Source organism: Cryptomeria japonica, unplaced genomic scaffold (assembly GCF_030272615.1).
Source record: "Cryptomeria japonica unplaced genomic scaffold, Sugi_1.0 HiC_scaffold_249, whole genome shotgun sequence".
Classification (NCBI taxonomy): Eukaryota; Viridiplantae; Streptophyta; class Pinopsida; order Cupressales; family Cupressaceae; genus Cryptomeria; species Cryptomeria japonica.
This window is the reverse complement of record NW_026729071.1, coordinates 7,501-19,221: the sequence shown is the minus strand read 5'-3', so window position 1 is coordinate 19,221 and position 11,721 is coordinate 7,501. Positions and strand designations below refer to the sequence as shown.

The window sequence follows — 11,721 nt, the reverse complement described above, 5'->3', positions numbered from 1 at the left end:
TCATCCGCAATGCAGGGTCTTTGAGGTTGGCGCAATGCGCACAACCAGGGGAGTCGACCCATCAAACCCAACACCTCCCCTATATAAGCTATTTGTCTGATTCTCATACATGCGTAGCCTGCAGGAGCAATTAGGACATCGACCCCAACTTTCGGCTTCTAAACGAAAACAAGGTCTTTGAGGTTGGTGTAATGCGAACAACTAGGGGAGTCAACCCATCAAACCCAACACCTCCCCTATATAAGCTATTTGTCTGATTCTCATACATGTGTAGTCTACAGGAGCAATTAGGACATCGACCCCAACTTTTGACTTCTTAACGAAAACAAGGTCTTTGAGGTTGACGTAATGCGCACAACCAGGGGAGTCGACCCATCAAACCCAACACCTCCCCTATATAAGCTATTTGTCCGATTCTCATACATGTGTAGCCTACAGGAGCCATTAGGACATTGACCCCAACTTTTGACTTCTTAACGAAAACAAGGTCTTTGAGGTTGGCGTAATGCGCACAACCAAGGGAGTTGACCCATCAAACCCAACACCTCCCCTATATAAGCTATTTGTCTGATTCTCATACATGTGTAGCCTGCAACAACGATTAGGACATCCACCCCAACTTCTGAATTCGTCTGCGTTGACCGCACCAAAGGTGCACGCCTTGGTGCTCACCAAAATCCGACTTCCGACTTCTTCTGCTATGCGGGGTCTTTGAGGTTGGCGCAGTGCGCACAACCAGGGGAGTCAACCCACCGAATGCAACACCTCCCCTATATAAGCTATTTGTCTGATTCTCATACATGCGTAGACTGCAGCAATGATTAGGACATCCACCCCAACTTTTGACTTCTTAAACAAGACAGGGTCTTTGAAGTTGGTGCAGTGCACACAACCAGGGGAGTCGACCCATCAAACGCAACACCTCCCCTATATAAAGCTATTTGTCCGATTCTCATACGTGTAGTCTGCAGCAGCGATTAGGACATCGACCCCAACTTCCGAATTCGTTTGCATTGACCGCACCAAAGGTGCACGCCTTGGTGTGCACCTTGGAGTGCACTTTGGTGCTCACCTCGGTGCACACTTTGGTGTGCACCTCGGTGTGCACCAAAGGTGCGCACCTTGGAGCGCACCAAAGGTGTACACTTTGGAGCGCACCACATAGGGTCTTTGAGAGGTTGGCGCAGTGCGCACACCAAGGTGGGTGTTGAGGTGCGTGCCGAGGTGGGTGGGTGCTAGGGTGCGCTCCATGGTGGGTGCCAGGGTGGGTGCGTGCTAGGGTGGATTCCAAAGAGGGTCATAGGGTGGGTGCCAAGGTGGGTTGGTGATATAGTGGGTTCAAAGGTGGGTACTAGGGTGGGTTCCAAGGTGGGTCACAAGTTGGGTGCCAGGATGCGTGGGTGTTAGGTTGGGTGCCAAGGTGGGCTCCTGCGTGGGTGGGTGCTAGGGTGGGTTTCAAGGTGGACGCGAGGGCGGGTGCCAAGGTGGGTAACAAGTTGGGTGTTAGGATGGGTGAGTGCTAGAGTGGGTGCCAAGGTGGGTGGGTGCTAAGGTGGATGCCAAGGTGGTTCACAGGGTGGGTGGGTTCTAGGGTGAGTTCCAAGGTGGGTCACAGGTTTAGTGCTAGGGTGCGTGTCAAGGCGGGTGTCGAGGTGCCTGGGTGCTAGGGTGTGGATGCCAATGTGGGTCATAGGGTGGGTACTAGGGTGGGCTGCAATGTGGGTGCCAAGGTGGGTAACATGCTCGGTTGGTTCTAAATTGGGTGTCAGGGTGGGTGTGCACCCACCTTGCCCGAGGTGGGTGCCAAGGTGCCAGTGTGGGTGGGTGCTAAGGTGGATGCCAAGGTGGGTGAGAAGGTGGGTGATAGGTTGAGTGGTAGGATGGGTGGGTGCCAAGATGGGTCACAGGGTGGGTGCAAGGGTGGGTAGGTGCTAGGGTTGGTGTCAGGGTGGGTGGGTGCTAGGTTGGGTTCCAAGGTGGGTGCGAGGGTGAGTGTCAAGGTGGGTCACAGGTTAGGTGCTAGGATGGGTGAGTGCTAGGGTGCAAAGGTGCCAGCGTGGGTGCTAGGATGGGTCGATGCTAGGGTGAGTGGCAAGGTGGGTCCACAAGTGTCAAGGTGGGTGCCGAGGTGGGTGCCAACTTGGGTTCCAAGGTGGGTGCCAAGTGGGCGACTGCTATGGTGGATGCCAAGGTGGGTCACGGGGTGGGTGCCAAGTTGCTAGGTTGTGTTCCAAGGTGGGTGCCAACGTGGCTGCTAGGGTGCGTGGGTTAAAGGGTGTGTCACAACGTGGGTGCCAGGATGGGTGCGCACCCACACTGGCCAAGACGGGTGCAAGGTTGGGTTCCAAGCCCGGTCACAGGCTGGGTGCTAGGATGGGTGGGTGCCAAGGTGGGCACCAGGGTGGGTGCACCCACCCTGGCCAAGGTGGGTCACGGGGTGGGTCCTAGGGTGGGTAACAGGGTGGGTACTAAGGTGCGTGCCAAGGTGGGTCATGGGGTGGGTGCCAAGGTGGGCACCAGGGTGGGTGTGCACCAACCCTAGCCAGGGTAGGTCACGGGGTGGTTGTCGGGGTGGGCGTCAAGGAGCCAAGGTGGGTGGCAAGTAGCCAAGTTGCGTGCCAAGGTGGGTGTCGGGGTGGGTGCCAAGGATCCAAGGTGGGTGCCAAGGAACCAAGGTGGGTGTCTGGGTGGGTGCCGAGGTGGGAGCCAGGGTGGGTCCCAAGGTGAGTGCAAAGGTGGGTGCCAGGGTCAAGGTGAGTGCCAATGTGGGTTCCAAGGTGCCAGGGTCAGGGTGAGTGCCAATGTGGGTTCAAAGGTGCTAAGTTGGGTGCGAGGTTGGGTGCGAGGGTGGGTGGGTGCCAAGGTGTGCTAGGTGGAAGCCCGGGTGGGTCGGCATCCCATGGGTGTCGAGTTGGGTGCCTGATGGGTGCTTCTTGTCAAGTTTTAGTCGTCGGGACTCATTTCGAGCCTTAGAGGTCGTTTCTTGTCCGGTTGCCCTGTCTTCGACCTGGGAACCCAATTTTGGTCCTCGGGTCCCATTTTTTTTTGTCTCGCATCCCACTTTTGGCCTGTGGCCTTTTCGGGGTCGATTCTCGTTTTGGGCATCAGAGCATGTTTCTTCTCCTAAAACCCAATATTTGTTTATTAAGTCTCGGAACACATTTTTGTTCTCGTGGACCCATCATGGGTCTTGGAACGCATTTGTGGTCCTTGGGTCCCATTTTGCATCCCGAAACTTGTGTTTTGGTGCTTGATCCCTATTTTGGGTGCCCACCTTGCACCAAGTGCGCACCCGGGGCAAACCGAGCGCCTTGGTGCACCGGGGCAAGATCGAGCGTGCACCCGAGGCGCCCCGAACATGCACCAAGGTGCACTCGGCCCACATGTGAGCGCAGGTCGTTGCGCCCGAGGTGGTGTGTGGGCACCGCGTTGCAGACGGGACACTGCACGCACACGACGCCCCGTCCAGGTGCACGCACGTAGGCCGGGCCGGGTGCACACCCGACGCCCTAGCAAGGTGCGCGCACCCGGGCAGGGCTCACACTTGGCGAACGGGGCGCACTTCGCGAGGGAGGGTGTGCACCTCGACGGGGGTGGGTGGCCGGGGTGGATTCGCACGTGGGTCGCGGTTTGCTAAGTACACACTGCGACAAGCTCATAACGGGTGCGATCATACCAGCGTTAGTGCACCGGATCCCATCAGAACTCCGCAGTTAAGCGCGCTTGGGCCGGAGTAGTACTGGGATGGGTGACCTCCCGGGAAGTCCCGGTGTTGCACCCTTTCTTAGTTTTTCGCCGGGCGTCGCAATGCTATTTGAATAAACCTTTTGCCCGTTTGCGTTCTCGTCGGGGCCGGGCCGGGCCGGGGTGCGCTGCCCGCACTACCGCGCGCGCGGGGGGCGACACCGAGCGCGCACCCGAGGCGCCCCGAGCACACAGGCCACGGTGCAACCCGGGCGTTGTGCGCGCACCCCGGTGCGCCCGAGGTGCTGCGCGCGCACCCAGGTGAAATCGGTGTGCACCTCGGCCAGTGCGCGCTCGGTCGAGTCGCGCACGTTGGCCAAGGTGCACGGTGATGTTTCTTACTCTAAGGTTCCGCACCAGACGCCCGGGACAGGTGAGCGAAGCTGGGCGGGGCCGGGTGCGCGGCCGGGGCAGGTGCACGCAGCTGGAGAGAGCTTTGGAGCACACCAGAGGTGCGCACCTTGGAGCACACTTCGGAGCGCACCAATGATGCGCTCCATTCAAAAGTTTCCTGAAAAGGCAAAAAAAGTTGAGATTATAGAATTTCCCACTTGAGAGATTGTAAAAAAAAAAAATTTAAAATGAAGGAAACGCGGGTGCCAAGGTGTGCGCGCCCGGGTGCGCAGCCCAGCCAAGGTGTGCGCACCAAGGCGCCCACCCTGGCGAAGGTGCACGCAAGGTGCGCACCCGAGGCAAACCGGACAATTAACCCAACTTTCGACTTCGCGCGCACCTGCGCACCTTGGAGCGCACTTCGGAGCGCTCCTTGGTGCGCACCAATCTTGGGCACCTCGGAGTGCACCATGGCGCCCACCAAGGTGCGCACCCGGGGCAAACCGAGCTCCGACTTCGTGCGCACCTTGGAGCGCACGAAAGGTGCGCACCATGGCGCCCACCAAGGTGCGCAGCCCAGCCAAGGCGTGCGCATCAAGGTGCGCACCCTGGCGAAGGTGCGCACCCGGGGCAAACCGAGCTCCGACTTCGTGCGCACCTTGGAGCGCACAAAGGGTGCGCAACCCAGCCAAGGTGTGCGCACCCCGGGCAAACCGAGCTCCGAATCGTGCGCACCTTGGAGCACACTTCGGAGCCCTCCTTGGTGCGCACCGATGTTGCGCACCTCGGAGCGCACCCGGGGAAAACAATGCAATTAACCCGACTTTCGACTTCGTGGGCACCTCGGAGCGCTCTCGGGTTCGCACCTCGGAGCACACCGAGGTGCGCACCTTTGATGCGCTGCCTTCACCAATTTCCAGAAAAGGCAAGAAAACATTGAGAAGGTGTGCGCACCGAGGTGCCCACCCTGGCGAAGGTGCACGCGAGGTGCGCACCCGGGGCAAACCGGGCTCCGACTTCGTGCACGCCATGCTGCGCACCTTGGAGGGCCATGGTGCGCACCTTGGAGCACACTTCGGAGCGCTCAATGGTGCCCAACCCAGCCAAGGTGCCCACCGCGGCGAAGGTGCACGCGAGGTGCGCACCCGGGGCAAACCGGGCTCCGACTTCGTGCACGCCGCACCTTGGAGCACACTTCGGAGCGCTCCTTGGTGCGCACCAGGGCGCGCAACCCAGCCGAGGTGCCCACCCCGGCGAAGGTGCACGCGGGGTGCGCACCCGGGGCAAACCGGGCTCCGACTTCGTGCACGCCATGGTGCCCACCGCGCCAAGGTGCACGCGAGGTGCGCACCCGGGGCAAACCGGGCTCCGACTTCGTGCACGCCGCACCTTGGAGCACACTTCGGAGCGCTCCTTGGTGCGCACCAGGGCGCGCAACCCAGCCGAGGTGCCCACCCCGGCGAAGGTGCACGCGAGGTGCGCACCCGGGGCAAACCGGGCTCCGACTTCGTGCACGCCATGGTGCCCACCGCGGCGAAGGTGCACGCGAGGTGCGCACCCGGGGCAAACCGGGCTCCGACTTCGTGCACGCCGCACCTTGGAGCACACTTCGGAGCGCTCCTTGGTGCGCACCATGGTGCCCACCAGGGCGCGCAACCCCGCCGAAGGTGCACGCGAGGTGCGCACCCGGGGCAAACCGGGCTCCGACTTTGTGCACGCCGCACCTTGGAGCACACTTCGGAGCGCTCCTTGGTGCGCACCAGGGCGCGCAACCCCGCCGAAGGTGCACGCGAGGTGCGCACCCGGGGCAAACCGGGCTCCGACTTCGTGCACGCCATGGTGCGCACCAGGGTGCCCACCGCGGCGAAGGTGCGCACCCGGGGCAAACCGGGCTCCGACTTCGTGCACGCCGCACCTTGGAGCACACTTCGGAGCGCTCCTTGGTGCGCACCAGGGCGCGCAACCCAGCCGAGGTGCCCACCCCGGCGAAGGTGCACGCGAGGTGCGCACCCGGGGCAAACCGGGCTCCGACTTCGTGCACGCCATGGTGCCCACCGCGGCGAAGGTGCGCACCCGGGGCAAACCGGGCTAGGACTTCGTGCACGCCGCACCTTGGAGCACACTTCGGAGCGCTCCTTGGTGCGCACCATGGTGCCCACCAGGCCGCGCAACCCAGCCAAGGTGTGCGCACCAAGGTGCACGCGAGGTGCGCACCCGGGGCAAACCGGGGTCCGGCTTCGTGCACGCCGCACCTTGGAGCACACATCGGGGCGCTCCCGGGTTCGCACCGGCGTTGCGCACCGTGGTGGGCACCTCGGAGCGCACCGTGGTGGGCACCTCGGAGCACACCAAGGTGGGCAGCGAGGTGCGCACCTTTGATGCGATGCCTTCACTAATTTCCATAAAAGGCAAAAGAAAACGAGATTTTAAAATTTCCGTTTTGAAAGATAGTGAGAAAAAGGGAATGCTGGTGCCATCTTGAGCCCGCCCTGGTGCGCAGCCCAGCCAAGGTGTGCGCACCAAGGTGCCCACCCTGGCGAAGGTGCGCGCCCGGGCAATTAACCCAACTTCCAACTTCGCGCGCGCCAGGGTGGGAGCGCACCCAACAACCGGGCCTGGGAAGAGCCAATGCGAGAAACCCCACCAAACGCTCTGACAAAAAAAGAGGGGGCGCTCCAGTAACCCCGCTTCGGAGCGCACCCTGGGCAAACCCAGCCAGGGTGCCCACCCCGGCCAAGGTGCAGGCGAGGTGCGCACCCGGGGCAAACCGGGCTCCGACAACGTGCACGCCGCACCTTGGAGCACACTTCGTAGCGCTCCCGGGTGCGCACCTCAGAGCACACCAAGGTGGGCAGCGAGGTGCGCACCTTTGATGCGCTGCCTTCACTAATTTCCAGAAAAGGCAAAAAAAAGAGGAGATTTTAAAATTTCCGTTTTGAAAGATAGTGAAAAAAACGGAACGCGGGTGCCATCTTGAGCCCGCCCGGGTGCACAGCCCAGGTAAGGTGCCCACCCTGGCAAAGGTGCGCACCCGGGCAATTAACCCTACTTCCGACTTCGTGCGCGCCAGGGTGGCAACCGGGCCTGGGAAGAGCCAATGCGAGAAACCCCACCAAACGCTCCGACAAAAAAAGAGGCGGCGCTCCAATAACCCCGCTTCGGAGCGCAGCCGGGGCAAACCCAGCCAAGGTGCCCACCCCGACGAAGGTGCACGCGAGGTGCGCACCCGGGGCAAACCGGGCTCCGACAACGTGCACGCAGCACCTTGGAGCACACTTCGAAGCACTCCCGGGTGCCCACCGGCGTTGCGCACCGTGGTGGGCAGCGAGGTGCGCACCTTTGATGCGCTGCCTTCACTAATTTCCAGAAAAGGCAAAAAAAAATGAGATTTTAAAATTTCCGTTTTGAAAGATAGTGAAAAAAACGGAACGCGGGTGCCATCTTGAGCCCGCCCTGGTGCGCAGCCCAGGCAAGGCATGCGCACCAAGGTGCCCACCCGCGGTGCACGCCCGGGGCAAACCGGGCTCCGACTTCGTGCAGGCCGCACCTTGGAGCACACTTCGGAGCGCTCCTTGGTGCGCACCATGGTGCCCACCAGGGCGCACCCGGGGCAAACCGGGCTCCGACTTCGTGCACGCCGCACCTTGGAGCACACATCGGAGCGCTCCCAGGTTCGCACCAGCGTTGCGCACCTTTGATGCGCTGCCTTCACTAATTTCCAGAAAAGGCAAAAAAAAACGATATTTTAAAATTTCCGTTCTGAAAGATAGTGAAAAAAACGGAACGCGGGTGCCATCTTGAGCCCTTCCTGGTGCGCAGCCCAGGCAAGTTGTGCGCACCAAGGTGCCCACCCTGGCGGAGGTGCGCGCCCGGGGCAAACCGGGCTCCGACTTCGTGCACTGCATGGTGCCCACCAAGGCGCGCAACCCAGCCAAGGTGCCCACCGCAGCGAAGGTGCACGCGAGGTGCGCACCCGAGGTGCACACCCGGGGCAAACCGAGCTCCGACTTCGTGCACGCCGCACCTTGGAGCACACTTCAGAGCGCTCCTTGGTGCGCACCAGGGCGCGCAACCCAGCCAAGGTGCTCACCCCGGCGAAGGTGCACGCGAGGTGCGCACCCGGGGCAAGCCGGGCTCGGACTTCGTGCACGCCGCACCTTGGAGCACACATCGGAGCGCTCCCGGGTTCGCACCAGCATTGCGCACCTTTGATGCGCTGCCTTCACTAATTTCCAGAAAAGGCAAAAAAAAAAAAAAAACGAGATTTTAAAATTTCCGTTTTGAAAGATAGTGAAAAAAACGGAACGCGGGTGCCATCTTGAGCCCGCCCTGGTGTGCAGCCCAGGCAAGTTGTGCGCACCAAGGCACCCACCCTGGCCAAGGTGGGTCACGGGGTGGGTCCTAGGGTGGGTAACGGGGTGGGTACTAAGGTGCGTGCCAAGGTGGGTCATGGGGTGGGTGCCAAGGTGGGCACCAGGGTGGGTGTGCACCAACCCTAGCCAGGGTAGGTCACGGGGTGGTTGTCGGGGTGGGCGTCAAGGAGCCAAGGTGGGTGGCAAGTAGCCAAGTTGCGTGCCAAGGTGGGTGTCGGGGTGGGTGCCAAGGATCCAAGGTGGGTGCCAAGGAACCAAGGTGGGTGTCTGGGTGGGTGCCGAGGTGGGAGCCAGGGTGGGTCCCAAGGTGAGTGCAAAGGTGGGTGCCAGGGTCAAGGTGAGTGCCAATGTGGGTTCCAAGGTGCCAGGGTCAGGGTGAGTGCCAATGTGGGTTCAAAGGTGCTAAGTTGGGTGCGAGGTTGGGTGCGAGGGTGGGTGGGTGCCAAGGTGTGCTAGGTGGAAGCCCGGGTGGGTCGGCATCCCATGGGTGTCGAGTTGGGTGCCTGATGGGTGCTTCTTGTCAAGTTTTAGTCGTCGGGACTCATTTCGAGCCTTAGAGGTCGTTTCTTGTCCGGTTGCCCTGTCTTCGACCTGGGAACCCAATTTTGGTCCTCGGGTCCCATTTTTTTTTGTCTCGCATCCCACTTTTGGCCTGTGGCCTTTTCGGGGTCGATTCTCGTTTTGGGCATCAGAGCATGTTTCTTCTCCTAAAACCCAATATTTGTTTATTAAGTCTCGGAACACATTTTTGTTCTCGTGGACCCATCATGGGTCTTGGAACGCATTTGTGGTCCTTGGGTCCCATTTTGCATCCCGAAACTTGTGTTTTGGTGCTTGATCCCTATTTTGGGTGCCCACCTTGCACCAAGTGCGCACCCGGGGCAAACCGAGCGCCTTGGTGCACCGGGGCAAGATCGAGCGTGCACCCGAGGCGCCCCGAACATGCACCAAGGTGCACTCGGCCCACATGTGAGCGCAGGTCGTTGCGCCCGAGGTGGTGTGTGGGCACCGCGTTGCAGACGGGACACTGCACGCACACGACGCCCCGTCCAGGTGCACGCACGTAGGCCGGGCCGGGTGCACACCCGACGCCCTAGCAAGGTGCGCGCACCCGGGCAGGGCTCACACTTGGCGAACGGGGCGCACTTCGCGAGGGAGGGTGTGCACCTCGACGGGGGTGGGTGGCCGGGGTGGATTCGCACGTGGGTCGCGGTTTGCTAAGTACACACTGCGACAAGCTCATAACGGGTGCGATCATACCAGCGTTAGTGCACCGGATCCCATCAGAACTCCGCAGTTAAGCGCGCTTGGGCCGGAGTAGTACTGGGATGGGTGACCTCCCGGGAAGTCCCGGTGTTGCACCCTTTCTTAGTTTTTCGCCGGGCGTCGCAATGCTATTTGAATAAACCTTTTGCCCGTTTGCGTTCTCGTCGGGGCCGGGCCGGGCCGGGGTGCGCTGCCCGCACTACCGCGCGCGCGGGGGCGACACCGAGCGCGCACCCGAGGCGCCCCGAGCACACAGGCCACGGTGCAACCCGGGCGTTGTGCGCGCACCCCGGTGCGCCCGAGGTGCTGCGCGCGCACCCAGGTGAAATCGGTGTGCACCTCGGCCAGTGCGCGCTCGGTCGAGTCGCGCACGTTGGCCAAGGTGCACGGTGATGTTTCTTACTCTAAGGTTCCGCACCAGACGCCCGGGACAGGTGAGCGAAGCTGGGCGGGGCCGGGTGCGCGGCCGGGGCAGGTGCACGCAGCTGGAGAGAGCTTTGGAGCACACCAGAGGTGCGCACCTTGGAGCACACTTCGGAGCGCACCAATGATGCGCTCCATTCAAAAGTTTCCTGAAAAGGCAAAAAAAGTTGAGATTATAGAATTTCCCACTTGAGAGATTGTAAAAAAAAAAAATTTAAAATGAAGGAAACGCGGGTGCCAAGGTGTGCGCGCCCGGGTGCGCAGCCCAGCCAAGGTGTGCGCACCAAGGCGCCCACCCTGGCGAAGGTGCACGCAAGGTGCGCACCCGAGGCAAACCGGACAATTAACCCAACTTTCGACTTCGCGCGCACCTGCGCACCTTGGAGCGCACTTCGGAGCGCTCCTTGGTGCGCACCAATCTTGGGCACCTCGGAGTGCACCATGGCGCCCACCAAGGTGCGCACCCGGGGCAAACCGAGCTCCGACTTCGTGCGCACCTTGGAGCGCACGAAAGGTGCGCACCATGGCGCCCACCAAGGTGCGCAGCCCAGCCAAGGCGTGCGCATCAAGGTGCGCACCCTGGCGAAGGTGCGCACCCGGGGCAAACCGAGCTCCGACTTCGTGCGCACCTTGGAGCGCACAAAGGGTGCGCAACCCAGCCAAGGTGTGCGCACCCCGGGCAAACCGAGCTCCGAATCGTGCGCACCTTGGAGCACACTTCGGAGCCCTCCTTGGTGCGCACCGATGTTGCGCACCTCGGAGCGCACCCGGGGAAAACAATGCAATTAACCCGACTTTCGACTTCGTGGGCACCTCGGAGCGCTCTCGGGTTCGCACCTCGGAGCACACCGAGGTGCGCACCTTTGATGCGCTGCCTTCACCAATTTCCAGAAAAGGCAAGAAAACATTGAGAAGGTGTGCGCACCGAGGTGCCCACCCTGGCGAAGGTGCACGCGAGGTGCGCACCCGGGGCAAACCGGGCTCCGACTTCGTGCACGCCATGCTGCGCACCTTGGAGGGCCATGGTGCGCACCTTGGAGCACACTTCGGAGCGCTCAATGGTGCCCAACCCAGCCAAGGTGCCCACCGCGGCGAAGGTGCACGCGAGGTGCGCACCCGGGGCAAACCGGGCTCCGACTTCGTGCACGCCGCACCTTGGAGCACACTTCGGAGCGCTCCTTGGTGCGCACCAGGGCGCGCAACCCAGCCGAGGTGCCCACCCCGGCGAAGGTGCACGCGGGGTGCGCACCCGGGGCAAACCGGGCTCCGACTTCGTGCACGCCATGGTGCCCACCGCGCCAAGGTGCACGCGAGGTGCGCACCCGGGGCAAACCGGGCTCCGACTTCGTGCACGCCGCACCTTGGAGCACACTTCGGAGCGCTCCTTGGTGCGCACCAGGGCGCGCAACCCAGCCGAGGTGCCCACCCCGGCGAAGGTGCACGCGAGGTGCGCACCCGGGGCAAACCGGGCTCCGACTTCGTGCACGCCATGGTGCCCACCGCGGCGAAGGTGCACGCGAGGTGCGCACCCGGGGCAAACCGGGCTCCGACTTCGTGCACGCCGCACCTTGGAGCACACTTC

At 62.0% G+C, this 11,721-nt stretch overlaps 2 non-coding genes across 2 annotated transcripts; both read left to right on the top strand.

The window, feature by feature from the left end:
* The first annotated feature begins 3,662 nt into the window (after positions 1–3,662).
* On the top strand, positions 3,663–3,781 carry LOC131869518 (5S ribosomal RNA). The gene has a single exon (XR_009367900.1). It is a non-coding gene; the product is annotated as a 5S ribosomal RNA (ribosomal RNA).
* Positions 3,782–9,696: 5,915 nt separating this feature from the next.
* On the top strand, positions 9,697–9,815 carry LOC131869506 (5S ribosomal RNA). The gene has a single exon (XR_009367889.1). It is a non-coding gene; the product is annotated as a 5S ribosomal RNA (ribosomal RNA).
* Positions 9,816–11,721: the final 1,906 nt, after the last annotated feature.